The sequence below is a fragment of the Galeopterus variegatus genome, unplaced genomic scaffold, assembly GCF_000696425.1.
Source record: "Galeopterus variegatus unplaced genomic scaffold, G_variegatus-3.0.2 Scaffold5773, whole genome shotgun sequence".
NCBI lineage: Eukaryota > Metazoa > Chordata > Mammalia > Dermoptera > Cynocephalidae > Galeopterus > Galeopterus variegatus.
Genome location: NW_007731884.1, coordinates 77,546 through 93,792, shown reverse-complemented (window position 1 = coordinate 93,792; position 16,247 = coordinate 77,546).

The following is a 16,247-nucleotide window of genomic DNA, read 5'->3' as shown; positions in this document are numbered from 1 at the left end:
GATGGGACCATGAAGTAATACAGATATCAGCAACAATAGGCAGCAGGTAGTTGAAGGGACAAAGGTAGGAGGCACTACAGCTAGAGGCCAGGAGCCAGGGTCACCAGGAAGAATCTGGAACCACGGAGGACCCAAGCAGTAGGAGCTGGAGCTGTGGCATAGATGCTGCCACTGCTGGAGGAGATGCCTAATGAAGAGAGAGAGGGAGAAAACATTCTGGCTTCTTCTTTTCCACTGTTCTCCAATCTCCCACTGGTGCCTCCATTGGCCAAACCTAGCAAGAAGCTAGAGAACTCTGAGCCTGGGAAAGGCCACCTCCAGGACAGCCCCTGTTATCCAGAGAGGAGTAGGGATCTGAAGGCAAGCAGGCCCAGGTCTGGCACACTATTAGGTGTTTGTGAGGATATGGAACATGTAATATGCTTGGCACAAAGTAGCTGCTCAATAAATGCTAATCATAATTTTTACGTGTGAATGTTATGTGATAGCATTTAGAACTGTATCTTCTCATCGTTTTATATGTGAATAGATAAAAACACAGGCTGGGGCTCAGGCCACGTGGACTATGCCAAAAGCGCTTATTTTTTCCAAATGAGCAGCATATCTGAGAAATGTGAAAAGCAGCTCTGTCCTAAAGTTTCATTGTATAAAGCAAATGTTGGGTTTCCACAGCTGCCGGCTTCAGCCTACCCAGGGGAATAGCTTTAGTGAAATATTAATCTCTGAGAAAGCCGCACTGGGGTAAGATTGCACAGTAATTCAAGCAGCATGTGCAAAATTTATTTAATGTTTGGCCGGGAATGGTTTTAATTATGTGAAGACTTCAGAATGAGAAGAAAGTGATTGAAGATGTTTGACTAAATCAGTCATGGAGGACCTGGACGCTCCCAGACCTCTCCCCAGTTTTAGTTTATTTCTGCAGTCCCCAAACCAAAAACACAAAGGAAGCTCCCATGGATCTGGATGACAGCACTGTCAGAACCAAGAAGCAACTAGCAGCAAAAACGGCCAAGATAGGAGACACCAGCACCAGCAGTCCAAAGACTTCCAGCGTAATATAAAGGTCAACTGTCCAGTTATGGGTCCCTACACCAGGGTAGGAACAGAGGGGTGAGAATCCAAAGGAATGTTCAAAGCCTGGGAGGAGGATGCAAAAGCCTTTCATCAAAGGCTCCAAGCGAGTGCAAGGTGCAGAGTGTGTTGTGCACCTGCTGGACGCCTCACACTTCCTGGGAGTCACAAACAAGGTGTGGTGTTGAACTTGAAGTAGCACCTGGGAGAGGGGAGAGGGTCAGGGCCCATCCTCGAGAACAACACAGGCACTGGGGACTGAGGATGCATTCAGAAGAGTTGAGCCAACCCTATGGGGCTTAAAAACGGCCAATGACTGTTTTAGAAGCTACAAGGCGTCCCCTAGGCTGATGGAACAGATAGAAAACACACATGTTCTCACTTATTTCTGGGAGCTAATAAAAATAAATAAGTAAATAAACAAATGAGTGGGGGGGGGGGAAGAAGACACAACAATCACAGCAATTCCCTGATTTTGTTAAGACGTGAACAGATATGATATTGATGGGGAGAGGGAAAGAGGGAGGGAGGAAATGGAGGATTTGATAAAGGGATATGAAAATCAACTATAGTGTATATTGATAAATTAAAGTAAAATAAGAAATGGAAAAATAAATAAATAAAGGCCAGCTTTCAGGCTCTGGGTTCTGTCCCCTGCCATCAGGGTCCTGGCACCAGCCTGGGCCTTCATGAGTTACAACCTCATAAAGGGGACAAGAACTTTCAGAGACCATCAAAAGCCAGTCCTGTGAGGTAGAGTACACGGGTTGGCACAGGCAGCAAGGTGCTCACGATCAGCCCTACGCTGGCCCATCAGGATTGATGCCCTGATATATATGCCCACTGCATGGGATGTGCTGAAGTATTTACTGCCTCAAGTCAGATATGCCTAGACACCAGGTGGGCTGCTTCTAGACTAGAGGAATGGGGGAGGAGTCAGACTATGCCGACCTGAAAAGGGAATACAGAATACTGAAGTTGTAGGGGGTGGGGTAGGAGTTTTCCAGAGATCCCTCCAGCTCAACATGTACTTAGTTCATTCCCCCAGCCCACCTGCTCTCTCTTTTCTCTAGTGTTCAGAATATCCAGAGCCTCCCAATCACTCAGGCTCAAGCCTGAGGGTCAACATGGACCCTTCCTCTCCCTTGCCCTAAAAATCCTACCTCATGTCCCTTCTAAGTATCCTTCCCTACTGTCACCACCCTGACTCCCCCTCCCCAATCTCATAGAGTGGTGTCAGGCTGAGCATTCAGAAACAGTGTTCTAACAACGCCACTGTTCTCTTCTAAAATCATCAATGTAGTCACATCACCTAGAGTAAAACTCACATGCCAGCCTGTAAATCAAAGCCCCTCATGAGTTCATCCAGCCTACGTTTTCAACATAGCCAAACCTCCAGGCAAACAGAACCTCTCTCTTCTCCACACACTTTCCACTGCATCTACCTCTGGGTTCTGCTCTGCTTGGAATGCACTTCTCTGCATCACTGCATGTTTGAGGCATGGACCCATCCATCAAGGTCCAGGTCAATCACCTCCTGCAAGAACGTTCTCTGATCCTCCCCTAAATGCATAATTGCTCCCTCTTTTGGACCCCACAGCCCTGTGTGCCACTCTTCTGCATCGAGAACAAGTATGTGCTTTTTGTATTATTTCATCGGGCAATAAGCTCTTTGAAATTAAGGGCTTTATATCCAATTATCCTTCATGGAGGAGGCATAGGGAGACCCAAGAACACTGAGTGTGGGTAAAGAAGGTTTGTAAAGAAGTTTGGGGGAATAATTCTGGAAAGGTAGATTAGAGTCATATTGTGACTCTGGGGTGATAGTTAAAGGCATTTGGGAGTCATCAACAGAAGTATGTAAATAGATGAGGTAACCCTGAGAAAGAACATCAAATGTGAAGAGGAAAGTCCATGGCTGGAACAAGGGAACACCAGCCTGCAAGTGTCAGTTGGAGAACGATGACATCATCATAGAGACTGGCAGTATAGGAAAGACAATCACAACCTGCCTACCACACTGGGCTTGAAAAGAATTTCAGCCTGGTGGTCAGCCACACCAACATACGCATGAAAAATTCTGACCACATCCTACGTGGATTTTCCCTCTAGAATTGCAAATAGGGAAGAACATGCTGGCAGACTGTGCATGCTCAACACAGGACGCAAAAAAGGCCATCTGCTTGCTGCCACTTTATTCCTAACTAGCGTTCCTCAAGCAAAGGCTTCCGTGTACCAGCAGTGGGCCCTCCCGAGCCCAGCCTAGCTGAGGCGTCTGCAAATGTGGAGGACTCTCAGAAAAAATGCCTATCTAAGGAACACGCAAATGGGAACAAAACGGATTCCTAGTCATCTGATTCTTTTCTGTGTTGTGCTCCCAATCCCAAAAGTGACTTCTAAGTCCATGACAATTATTAAAACCACAGCATAAGTACAGAGACCCTAAGGAAGTCAGCAGGGGGAGGGGTCAACAACCCTGACTACAGGGAATCTGGATGCCCAGGGCAGCCCCCCAGAGAGGTGGAGGAAAAGAAAGTTCTAGGTGGGGTGGGGGGGTGCACCAGCCTCCTTGGGTAGGAACTGTGTGGATTCTTGGGGAAGTGAGCAGATTCCACCTGAGACCTTCCTGATCATTCCTCATCAGAGGGAGCTAGTCCCACAGTCACACAGGATCTGCTCTGTGCCAATTCAATTCAATTCAACGTAGACAAACTGTTGAGCACCTGGCAGGTGAAAAGCCCTGAGACAGGCAGACATTTACCTGATGGCAACAGGGAGGCCTTTCCAAGCCAACCCTGCTAAACGTCCCACCAGAGGCCACGATTGTCTTACACCTTTATTCCAATACAATCGAGGTCAACCTATTTGTTTTGAGGGTCCTACAAATACTTTTTTATTCAAATTACATTTTAAAAAATATTTTTAAAACTGTAAACAGACACACTCAAGTGTATGATGCCAAATGTGAACAACTGAAGACCCCAATAATTAACATGAGCCACACGTTAGTATACTCATGCCCACTTCAGAATAAAGGTTCTCCTGCCAAACCCGTGAATATGTTTGGACACATGTAGATGTGTCATTAATTAGGAAAGCTGTAGCTCCAAAAATGTCTTTTAACAATTCAGATCCATGCAAGTCTTCTCCTGCTGTAAAACTGCCCGAGCAAGTCCACTACCACCACCCTGGCTCCCGGGTGCCACGTTCAATTAAATGCCAGGCAAGGCTCCAGGACGCCTTTTGGGTGCACACTCTTATAAAGATATGATAGTAAACTATACAGTAAAAGTGACCACATAACATGTTGCACCGTGGTAAGTGCTATTGGTAGCCTCAGTGCTTGATTTAATCTTTTACTGGCTGGCAGACTTTTAAAAATCTGAACAAGATTGACTCAGTAACGCAGGGCTACTGTGTTACTGTTCCTCCTGTGGCCGATAAAGTGCCAGTGATGAAACTGACAACTGAAGTTTAGATTCAACATGCCAGATTAAACATTTTTTTTCTGTGTTAAAGGCTTTACGTGATTACTAGAGAGAAACAGGCACTGAAATTTCTGGGAAAAAAAATTTAATAATGTAATTAACATCTAGTAATGATACAACATAACTTTGGGAAGTGTTTTCTGCCAAAGACATAAATTGGTGGAAGAACCTGTTCATCTGTTTCTTTCAATTAGATCCTTTATAGTTAAGGAACGCAAACCATTGTTACACAGTGTTAGTGAGTCAACATTAAAACCAGTTCTTCCTATAGTCCTCTTTCAAGTTTCTAGATTGCTGTGATCAGAATAGCCTGAATCTGCAAGGTATACTGTTTAAAAGTGCTGTCACTTCCAATGTCCAGCTGTCACAGTTTTCTCCAGGCTATATACTTGACACAAAATATGGGGTGCATTTGATAGGAGGATGCTAGGAGGCTGTAACTATCACACAGGTCAATTTCAAAATTTCACATTCATTGTAACACCCTCATTGTTTTCATTAACTAACTGTATTGTATATTTAACAAAATAATATATATAACAAAATGTTGGTTTCTTCTGTTTTACTCACTGATGTTCCATATACGGTTTCATATGATATTCCATATAAGGTTTCACTTGTAGAGTTTTAATACAAAAAGACTTTGAAAATCAATGTGTCATTTAGTATATAGGAGAAACCCAATATATTCAGCAGAAAAGTGTAAAAGAAACAGGTCTTTTTGTTAGAAAGGCAGAAACTAGATGACTGGGACTGTACTTCAAGTACAGCCTGAGGTATTAACTTACAGCTCAAAAAAAATGTTTGTTGAATTAATCGGTGAGGCAGAAAGAGTGTGTCCCTTGCTCCTGGATTGGGAGATGAGGAAACTTTGGAAATGGGGAAACAGGGAAGGCCATGGAGGAAGTTCTGCGTTCCCTGTGAGAACCATCTTCCTGCAGGCAAGTAAGCAGGCCTTTCTTTGTGTGATGCAGGGCAGGCCAAAGAGATGGTGGGTAGTGGATGGCCAAAATGAGGCCACTGACATTAGGGCCAGTATAGCTGCAGTGTCTGCAGAACTGAAAAACTGCCATGGGCAGTGAGGCCTCTGGACTTGCGGTAGAAAAAAATGTGGTGACCGGACATGTGATCTGGGGGGAAGGAGGCCAATGAAAAAGCACAGCCTGGAGAGCAGAAGCAGAGCAGAGAACACGGGAATCATTCATTCATTTACTGATGAACGCTACGCACCGGAGTGTAGGCACCTGACCGAGGTCTCTTTGCAGGAGGAGAGGTGGTTACCAAAGGGCGCATGTGGAGCTAAGAGGATGGTGCAGGGATGGGAGGCCATAGTCGGCTTCCCGGAAGAGGTGGCTCCAGAGGTAAGTCTCAAAGAAGAAGGATTAGGAGACAATGGAGTATATAATAGCTGAGGATGAGGGAGGGGAGCACATCCCAAGGGAGAAAGCATTCGTGGAGAAAGACAAGATTTGAGAGAAATCTGTATAGCTGGGGAACAGCAAGTGAATGAAGCACAAAGTGAAAGGAAAGGATCAGCAAGAGAAGAAGCTGTCAAGAGGGCTGAGACCAGCTCATGGGGGACCTGCTGTGCTCTGTGAGGAAGCTTGGACTCTCTCCTGCCAGCACTAGGGAGCCATGGAGGATGCTATGTGGGGAAACTGCACGCACACTTCACTAGTCAATTGCTTCCCACTATTTGCTCATTGGCATCTTACAAGAACATCCCCAGAGCAGAAATGTCTTTTTCATCCTTTCACCTTTCTATCCTTAAAGCTTAGGATAGTGCCTGGAACGCAACATGTATGTGAACTAATAAGTGAATGAGCAAAGTGCAAGGCAGGGAAAGGAGGGGCTGGGAGGCAAATGCAGTGAGCGTGGCCTAGAGAACCCTGGCAAGTGCAAAGGCTGAGAAGTTAGGACAGGAAACCATCCAAAATATAATTCAACTATGAGTAAATACAAACAGAATCTCTACCTCCCAAGCAGCATATACAGGAAGTGGACAGAAGAAAATGACCACAAATGAAGATACCTTGGAGCTAGACAGAAACCCCATTCAGGTACCTCGGTTGGAGGTAGACTGAAACCCACTCAGGTGCCTCAGTTAGAGTAAGCTCCACTGACTGAAAGTGCCTCGGTTGGAGGAAGCTCCTGAATTCCTCTTGGCAAAGGGCTGTGTTATGGGTTGAATTGTTTCCCCCCTAAAAAGTATGGTGATATCCTAATCCCCAGTACCTCAAAATATGATCTTATTTGAAAACAAGGTCTTTGTGGATTTAACCAAGTTAAGATGAAGTCCTGAGGGTGGGCCCTAACTCAATATAAATGGTGTCCTTATTAAAAGGGAAAATTTGAACACAGACACACACAGAGGGAAGATGGTGTGAAGAGACACAAAAAGCATCCAGTCATTCATGAGCCACTAAAAGCCTAGGGCTACCAGAAGCGTGGGTGACTCCTGGTACAGATCCTTCCCTTGTGCCTTCAGAGGGAGCACGGCCCTGCTGACACCTTGATTTTGGACTTGTAGCCTCCAGAACTGTGAGATGACAGATTTCTGTTGTTCTAAGCCATCCAGTTTGTGGTACTTTGTTATGGGAGCCCTAGAAAACTAACACAGGCTGACAGTTAAAGCAGATCAACACTTGCAGCAGACTTTGGTGTTTATCTCCCCAACACACATTCCCCTTCCTCCTTGCTGAAAGAGACCCACTTCTGTTTGTCTGCCCATTCTCTCAGTCAAAGTGTGGGTCATGCAATTGACTCACCTCAGTCATGGAAGTCTAAAGTCTTGTTTGAAATATTTGTTGCAAAGACCTTCCCTACCTGAAGTCGGACAGACACTGAACGATCAGTAGGGCTGCTAGCCAACTGACAACCTGATGGAGAATGGTAACTGAATTGATTTCTTTAACCATACTTGTTAGATTTGTCCTTTCAGATGCTAACCTTGACCTCCAGGGCTTAAACCTACAAGTTTTCCCTTATCTGAAACATTACCTCAATTTGACAAACATCCCTTGGGTATCTACATCAGGGAGTGAATAAGACAATGTTCTAATCTAGGTACGTGAATTAAGAAATTTTCCGATCCATAACCGAATACCACACTGTTTTCTCTATATTGTAACATGCATAAATTACCAGGTTAGAACTATAAGTCCAGGTCTGAGTTTTGCTGCATGTTCTTTCAAACACAGAAACATAGAAGAGTGATCTCACACACACAGTTTTTGCAGATAAAACACAGGTCCAGTCCTTGCTAACCAGAGACTAATTAAGAACCTTAAAGGGTTAGATGGGTCTCAGATGGCACAAAGAGAAGGGACAGCAGGGAGCTGCGTAGGCTCATAGATGGGACTTCATGCCACACTCCGGGAGGAGGGCAGAAGATCCTGTATCTCAGGAATGGTACAGGCTTTGATACCAGACCAGCTTACATCTCAGCTCCACCCTTTACCAGCTGTGTGACTTTGGGCGAACAACTTAGCATTTCTAAATTTCTGTTTGGAAATAAGAAATACAACTTAATATTCTTACAAATTCTGCTCAACAATGAGATAATCTATGCAATGCACCAAGCATGATGTCTGGTGGCCAGCAGGTGACCTCCTAGGATGTGCGCGTGGTTCTGAGTCACATGCTCAGAATGTCTGTGATTTTTTTTTCCCCCCACTGGAAGAATCAGTCCACTGAGCATTAAAGAAACAACTAGACATTTTCTCATCAAATTGGTCATGTGGTCCTGTCATTTTTACCTTGGACCATGTCAGAAACCATTTTTCCCTATCGCCCCTCTCTTAGTTCCCCTGAATTAAAGCAACTGCTCCTAACTGGCCTCCGTCCCTCCATTCTCTCCCCCTCCTCCAATCCAACCTTCACAGAACCACCAGAATTATTCTAGAGCAGGGTTGGAAAACTACAGCTCGTGCACAAATGCAGCCCACTGCTGTTTTTGTATATAAAGTTGCTCCTAACTGGCCTCCGTCCCTCCATTCTCTCCCCCTCCTCCAATTCAACCTTCACAGAACCACCAGAATTATTCTAGAACAGGGTTGGAAAACTACAGCTCGTGCACAAATGCAGCCCACTGCTGTTTTTGTATATAAAGTTTTATTGGAGCACAGCCACGCCCATTCATTTACATATTGTCTGTAGCTGCTTTTGCACTTTAATCTATGGCAGAGTTGGGTAGCTGCGACAGAGACCAGAAACTGTATGGCCCACAAAGCTTAGAACAGTTACTATCTGATCCTTTTCAGAAAAGGTTTGCCAGCCCCTTGGTAACATGTGACTCCCTACAGTGACTTGCTTCAAACACAAAACTAACCTGTGTTTAGTGGCCCTTGCCTGTCTACTGGCTCATCCATCTCCTGCCACTCCCCTACATGCAGCATAAACTCCACCCGCGCTGGATAAGAGTCTCCCTGAGCACATCATGCTCCCTCACCTCGACCAACACTACTCCCTTCCCATGTGGAAAACCTCTACCTATTCTTCAAGAGTCTTCTTACGTGCCCTTCCTTTCTGGAGCTTTCCAGAGCCCTCAGCCCTATCCAAGGGTCAGGCACTCCTTCCTGGGAGCTGCCTCAGCACCAAGTAAAATTTCTCCAATAAACAGTGTGTCTTATATAGCGAATATGGGTCTACATATTACTAGACACCCCCAATCTAAACTGTCCTCTCTCGTTCCCATCTAGAGTACCCTGTTTTTGTCCAGCATAGCACTACCATAATTTGTGATCAAGTATTTATCTGTGTATTTACTTCTTAAATATCTGTCCACTAACAACTGTGAGCTCCAAGAAGGCAGGGACTAAGACTGTTGGAATCTCCACCACGTGGCCACCACCAGCCTGGAGCCGGGTACACAGTAGTTGTTCAAATTGTTGAATGAACAAATGATTGGCTGAATGAAAAAGAAAATTATTTTACTAATGAATCAAATACAAGTAAAAGAATCTAAGGTATCAAAGCTATTACTTTCTGAGCACACCAGATGATTTCTCCCAGACCCTCTGGCACCCCCATGTCCAGAAGGTTGGATGGGCGGAAGCTCCACTGATAGCCTTGATGTGGACATTTGAAGCACGCATACAACCCTATGTGCTCATTCTTGGAATCAGTGTGGAACGTACCTAGACCTTTCCCATGACAGAACATTCAGACCCTGTAGAATAGGATTAAAGCCACATACGGGATTGTGTATCTTCACTGGGTCCACATTTGTGCTGAGCATATGACGTCCCAGTCACGCGCTCCTATGGAAGGACTTCCTCCGCTCCCCGCCTACTGAGGAAAGATGGGCCAAGACACCTGAAGTTTCTTCCATCTGTCCCTAAGGAGAATACCCTGTCTGTCCACCACACCCACCCAGCCAAAGGTATTCTGCACACATTCTCATCCAAGTGAGACCTGGTCAGCATGGGGGTGGGGAGGGGGTCAGGCAGGGATGACCTCCCTTGCCTCCCACAGCATTCTCCAGTACTGAGGGATCCTTCAGCTTGAAATGTGACTGTCGAAAGATGCACTGTTCACTTTTCCTGATACCCGAAGACTCAAGATCAAGCAAATAATTCAGCTGAGTTGCTGCTTTATGTAGGAAAAAAAAAAAAATACCCTGAAGCTATTTCCTGTGTGACCTTTCCAATTCAGGACACTGTCTCTCTGGGAGAGCCCCATCCATAAAGGCCCTCTGTGAAGGTGTGTGAGTTTCACTGAGATGTTTCCAAGAAGAGCAAAGCTGCCATTTCAACCAAGGCAAATTTATGAAGTTGGCAGCCAAACCCTGATTCTAGCCCTGAGCCTCAAGGATGTCAGTGCCATCAACCAAGGCAAAGCTGAATTTCTTGCTTAAGTCAAGCTTTTAACCCTCTGTGGTATCTGCCTGTGGTCTCCACAAAAGAATCCCATATATTAAAGCACAGAGATTGTCTTTGCCCCTAGATAAATACACTGTCTCAGAGCCTGCTGGACCCGCGTCCTCTAAGCCTGGTAACAACCATACATGAGGCAACGCCAGTCCCTTCCATTATTAAGAAGTTGAATGGCAGCAGCCAAGTCATCTCGGGTCACTCCCCTCATTGCCTCAGCAAACCCCCTTATAATGTACCTTCCCTTTCCTACAAGATCCAAGCCACCCATACATGAGGCAACGCCAGTCCCTTCCATTATTAAGAAGTTGAATGGCAGCAGCCAAGTCATCTCGGGTCACTCTCCTCATTGCCTCAGCAAACCCCCTTATAATGTACCTTCCCTTTCCTACAAGATCCAAGCCACTGTCAGTTACCAACCACCTTTGCCTTTGCTCAGAGGATCAGGAGTCTTGTGCCCCACCTCACTACCCCACTTTGCACTGGGTGCCCTTCCTTCCTCCTCAAGGTTTTGTGCCACCATCTTTTCACCCTCCAGTATCCACAGAGCAGACACCAATTTCCCCTGCATGGCATGAAGCCCCAGCACAGCAATGTTCTCTCAGAGTATTTCGAAGGCAAGTTCAGTGGATAATACACTGTACGTGAATTTGAGAGGGCCTGGATTTCACACGTGATGACTCACCATTGGGCAATGTGAAAGAAAGGTTCTCTGCCCCACCTAATAAAAGCTGAAGATCTGAAACACCTCATACCTCTAGCTACTGTCTTCTCTCTTGGTACTGTCCTAGCCAAGCTTCTGCAAATAATTGCCTGTGCTTAGTATGTCCACTTCCTCACCTCACGTTTGTTCTTCAACCCCCTCATCTCTCAAACTCCCCTCACGAGTCACCAATAGCTTCCTAATTCCCAAATCCATGGACGTTTCAGTCCTCTTAGTGATGCCGTTGATCCCTCCCTCCTGGAAACTCCCCTCTCCCACACGCCAGTCTCCCAGCTCCTCCTGCCTCTCCGCACATTCCCAAGCCTCCCCCAGAGTCAGTGTTGTGACCTAGGACCCCAGCTCTCAGAGGAAGTCTGGCACAAGCCCCAGATCCTGACAGCTGGGCTAAAATCCCCAGTGTATTACTTACAGCCATGTAACCTTGGGCAAGTTACTTACTATCTCTGTGCCTCAGTTTACTCAGCTATAAAACCAGAGTAGTCCTCCCTGGCAACAGATGTCGAGAGAATTCATACACGCAGTGTTTAGAACATGCAGTACATACTCAATAAGCTTTAGCCATTTTAATTCCTCTTCTCACACTCCATAATTCTCCTTGATCAATTGATCCACATCATGACTTCATTAACTGTTGTTAAAAGTTCGCTTCTGACTCTTCTGTAAGCCTCTGTCCTGAATGTCAAACCTACAAAACCATCTGCCCACTAGACATCTCTCCCTGACTGTCCTTTGATGCTTCAAGCTCATTGTGTCTGGGACTGAGCTCATCACCCTTTCCTATAATGCTGCTCCCTCCCGCTCTCCCTCCACTACCTCTCCTAATGAATAGCCCCACTATCCTTCCCAGTGGTTGCCCAAGCCAAAATGTCAGAGTCATCTTAGACTCCTGCCCCTCCCTGACTCCTTGTTCAATCAGTCACCAAATCATGTTGACTTGATTGCCAAAGTATTTATTGAGTCCATGCCCAATTCTCCACCCCTATTACCAGTGCCTGGTATTAGAATCTTGTTATTTCTCACCTGGACGATAAATAACAATAATATTAAAAACAACACTGGCCACTATTATCACAGGCCAATTACGGATAAGTCACTCTTGGAGACATTTTACATACTTGATTGCACATAATCCTGATCACCATCCATACCATTCACAAGAAATAAGAGTCCCTGTTTTCAGATGAGAAGATAGGCTCAGTGACATTTACCAAGTAGCCCAAGTTACACAGAGATGTTGTGGGGCTGGAAAGTAAACTGGAATGTGTCTGACTCCAAACCCTAGGCTTTTTCCACTCTCTAAACCGCAATGGTATCCTAACTGGTCTTACTGCCACCTGTCTTATTTTTCTCCAATATGTACAGTATTGCCAGAGAGTCAATTATTAAAACATACCTCTGACCCAGTCTCTCCTCTGTGTGAAATCCTGCAGTAGCTCCCCAGTGCTTTCAAACTAAGGCTCAAATTCTTTAGCAAGGCCCTTCCTGATGTGGTTACTTTGACTCAATACAGATTCACCTCCCTTTTCTCCAACCACACTTACCTACCTTCCTTTCCTGGAGCACAGCATGCCTGCTCACCTGACTATGCTGTATTTCTCACCTGCCCCTCTTTCTGGGCTCCCCTTCTCCCTCTCATCAGCCTGGATGCCTCCATCTCAGCTGCCCCGATGCATGTCCTCTTGGACCTGCCGGCTGTCCAAGCTGAGTTTAGATGTCCCTCATCCGGGTGCACATGGTACTCTGTGATTTTCTCTAGCACAGCATCTTAGGGTGGAGCAACATTCATTGACTGGACGTCTGCTATATGACAGAGTTCACAGTAGGCTCTGGTGATTTAGGAATCAACAAGACAATTGTTCTGCTTTCGATGACTTCCTTCAGTGAGAGGGATGGACAGAAAAATGTTGCATTACTATCTCTGATCCCCTTGTCTGTCTCTGCACTGGACTGCTGAGCTCCTTGGGCATACAGTACCTTGTTCATCTCTGTGTCTACAGGGCCTAGAACTATGCCTGGCACATGAGGGTGTCAGTAAATGCTGACAGCTTGAGCTGAGCAGACACATGAAGGCCACCAAGCCATCACTGTGAGCATACAAGGCCACCCACAGGGACACTCTTCACGTTCATGTGTGTCTTTTCTGGACTAAATACCCAAGTCATTTTTCTCTGCATCTTCACGAGGTCCTCACACTATACCCTGCTGACACACATCAGGGTTGAATGATGGAGAATGTCCCGACCCATGTGACTGACCCACCGAGAGGTTAAGGGGCCAAGTCCTCACAGCAGGTAAGTGCAGTGCTGACTCCCTCCCAGTGCTCATTTTGCCCACTCCCAGGTTCACTGTCGCATCTCAGTGCAGCACATAAGGGAGCCTTTCTCAGAGGTTGTTCAGACAAGTGGCTCCCAGGATAGGGGGCCTCGGGAAAGCAGTGCGCGTGTCTTCCAGTAAGAGGCCCTGCCCGCCCCTTCTCATGGCTGCTGTGGCCTGTCTTGTCCTGACAAGATGAGCGAGTGAAAGGACAAGACAACAGCGTTTGTGTAGGTGCCCAGGGAAAGACAGCTTCAGGCAGCCCTTTTGATCAGGATTCCCTGAAGTCTATCCCCTACAGCCACTGCCCGTCAGAAACACCGGCAGGAGGGCGCAGGGCAAAAGGGGAGAGGCTTAAGTACAGCAGGTGTTTTGTAAAAAGGCTTCTTTTCCTCGCAGGTTTATGGTTGCTTCTCTGCAGAGCAGCATTTCCGCCTCCTCTCACCGTGGAGGACAAAGTACAGGCTGCCCCAGTGATCAAAGAGGGGGCGAGAGGAGGAAGAGAGTTGCTGAACCTCAGAGTGGAGAGCTTCTAACTGCCCCAGGCACAGCTCAGACATCAGGCAGGGGAGCAGGGAAGGGGGTAAGTGAGGAGGAAATGGCCATGTCCACCCCAAACACGGCAGCCCACAATCTTGTACCTTCTTTTTGGAAAACTGATTTTCTAAAAGCATCTCTAATGATGATATGACTATCCCGAGACTGTCCGGGGCCGTGGTGAAAGGCTCAGAATCCAGAGGCCTGGATCTGATCCCCAGTCTGCATTTTAGCAATATGACTATCCCGAGCCATGGATATGACTGTCCAGGGCCGTGGTGAAAGGCTCAGAATCCAGAGGCCTGGATCTGATCCCCAGTCTGCATTTTAGCTGTGGGTGTGACCCCGTTTCCTCCTCTAATACCAACCTCAGAAGGTGGTTGTGAGGATGAATGTGATAAAGGCACCTAAAGCGCTCAGCACAGGGCCTGGCACCCGCCCCAGGTGCCACTACTATAATCAGCCACCAGGAACCACTCACAGGACCACTTGCCCTGGAGGGAGGATGGTCCCCAGAAGAGAGCACCCTTCTCCTGCCTCTGTTCCCTGATCCCTGGCTGGACTGGGTCTTCCTCTATACCCGTTTCTTCTCTGTCATGGCACTAGTCCACTGTGCCATGTGGTCTATTTTCATGTCTATCTCCTCATTCAGGCCAGGAGCAACTTGAAAGTTGGGAATTATGCTAGAGCATAATTCACTCATCTATCACTTACTAACTGCCTTCTATGTGCCGGGGGCCGCTAGTGGTAAATAAATAAGTCAAGCCTGGGGATGACCTATAGAAGAACATTCTTCAGTTGTCCAATCAACAAGCACGTACACCATCTGTGGGGAGCTCTCTGCAATCAGTACATGCAAAACGCTTTGGGCTCAGAGAAGGACTGCTGATGTGAACATGACTCCCAGGAAATGTGTCAGTCCTGATAGCAGTTGATTTGCTGGATCACATGCTAGATTTTACATAAAACAAACCTGAGTATCTCAAAACTCAATCTCTCCCTTTCTCTCTTCTCTCTCTCTCTTCCTCCCTCCCTAAGTCTTGAGAAACTTAGCAATTACTCAGCAATTCATACAGAATTTTGGATACTCTAAAGGTAGTCATTCTTGGACCGGCCCACGGCTCACTCGGGAGAGTGCGGTGCTGATAACACCAAGGCCCCGGGTTCGGATCCCACATAGGGCTGGTTGGTTCACTCACTGGCTGAGCGTGGTGCTGACAACACCAAGTCAAGGGTTAAGATCCCCTTACCGGTCATCTTTTAAAAAAATAAATAAATAAAATAAAGGTAGTCATTCAAAATCCCAGACTCTGGAGGAGCCATTCACACAGTTCATCGGCCAGGGTTTTGAAAGGAAAACAAAACAACCACCCACAATCATGGAGCTCAGCTTTTTTTAACTGTGGTTTCTTTGCTTACTGGAGACAGTGCCTCTCCCTGGTCCCCCGGCCCTGGTCCCACTGCCCCTGGAGGAAACAAGACCAGCAGAGGCAGGGGGCAGAGCCACCATTCAAAGAGCTCAACATACCTGAGCTTTAAATGCCCATTTCATTGTCTCCCAACAGTACAGGGAAAAGTCAAAGTCAGTCACCTCCCCAGGGCCATCTCCAGCCTGCCAGGCCCTTTCTTGACTGTCTACCTTGTAATGCTGTTTCCTGTCTGTAATACCCTTTGATCACCAGTCCCCCCAAACCCAACAAGCTCCTCCTATGTGTTAAGGCCCACCTCAAAAATCCTCTTCTCTCTGACGCCATTCCTGACTCCTCTACAGAGATGGTGACTGGTTCTTTTGAGCTCCCAGTTCTCTGCTCAGATATCTCTTATCTTCTTTAACACACTCTGGTCATCTGTTCACACATCCATCGTAAGTCACGGACTATGACCTTGATGGTATGGACCACGTTGTCTTCATCTTTGTGTCTCTGGCATCTAGTGAGGAGCTCTCCTTGCACATGTATTCCAAGTCCATGTGAACACCTCAAGATTCTGCCACCTTCTCTAGTCTGAGACCAAAATGCTCCTTATAGCACCAAACAGGATTCCACATAGAGTCAAACAGTGGAGTACATTTCACAGAGAGCACAGCCCAACACCTAATCGGGGAGAAATGTATCTCCCTAGAACCAGACACGCAAAGCAGGAGCCAGTTTTATTAGAAATCTGCCTGCTGGTCAGTTAAGAGATGGTAGCTAACAAGGTGTGACATTAGAGACCTGAAGACCTGGCACAAAGCCTGACATC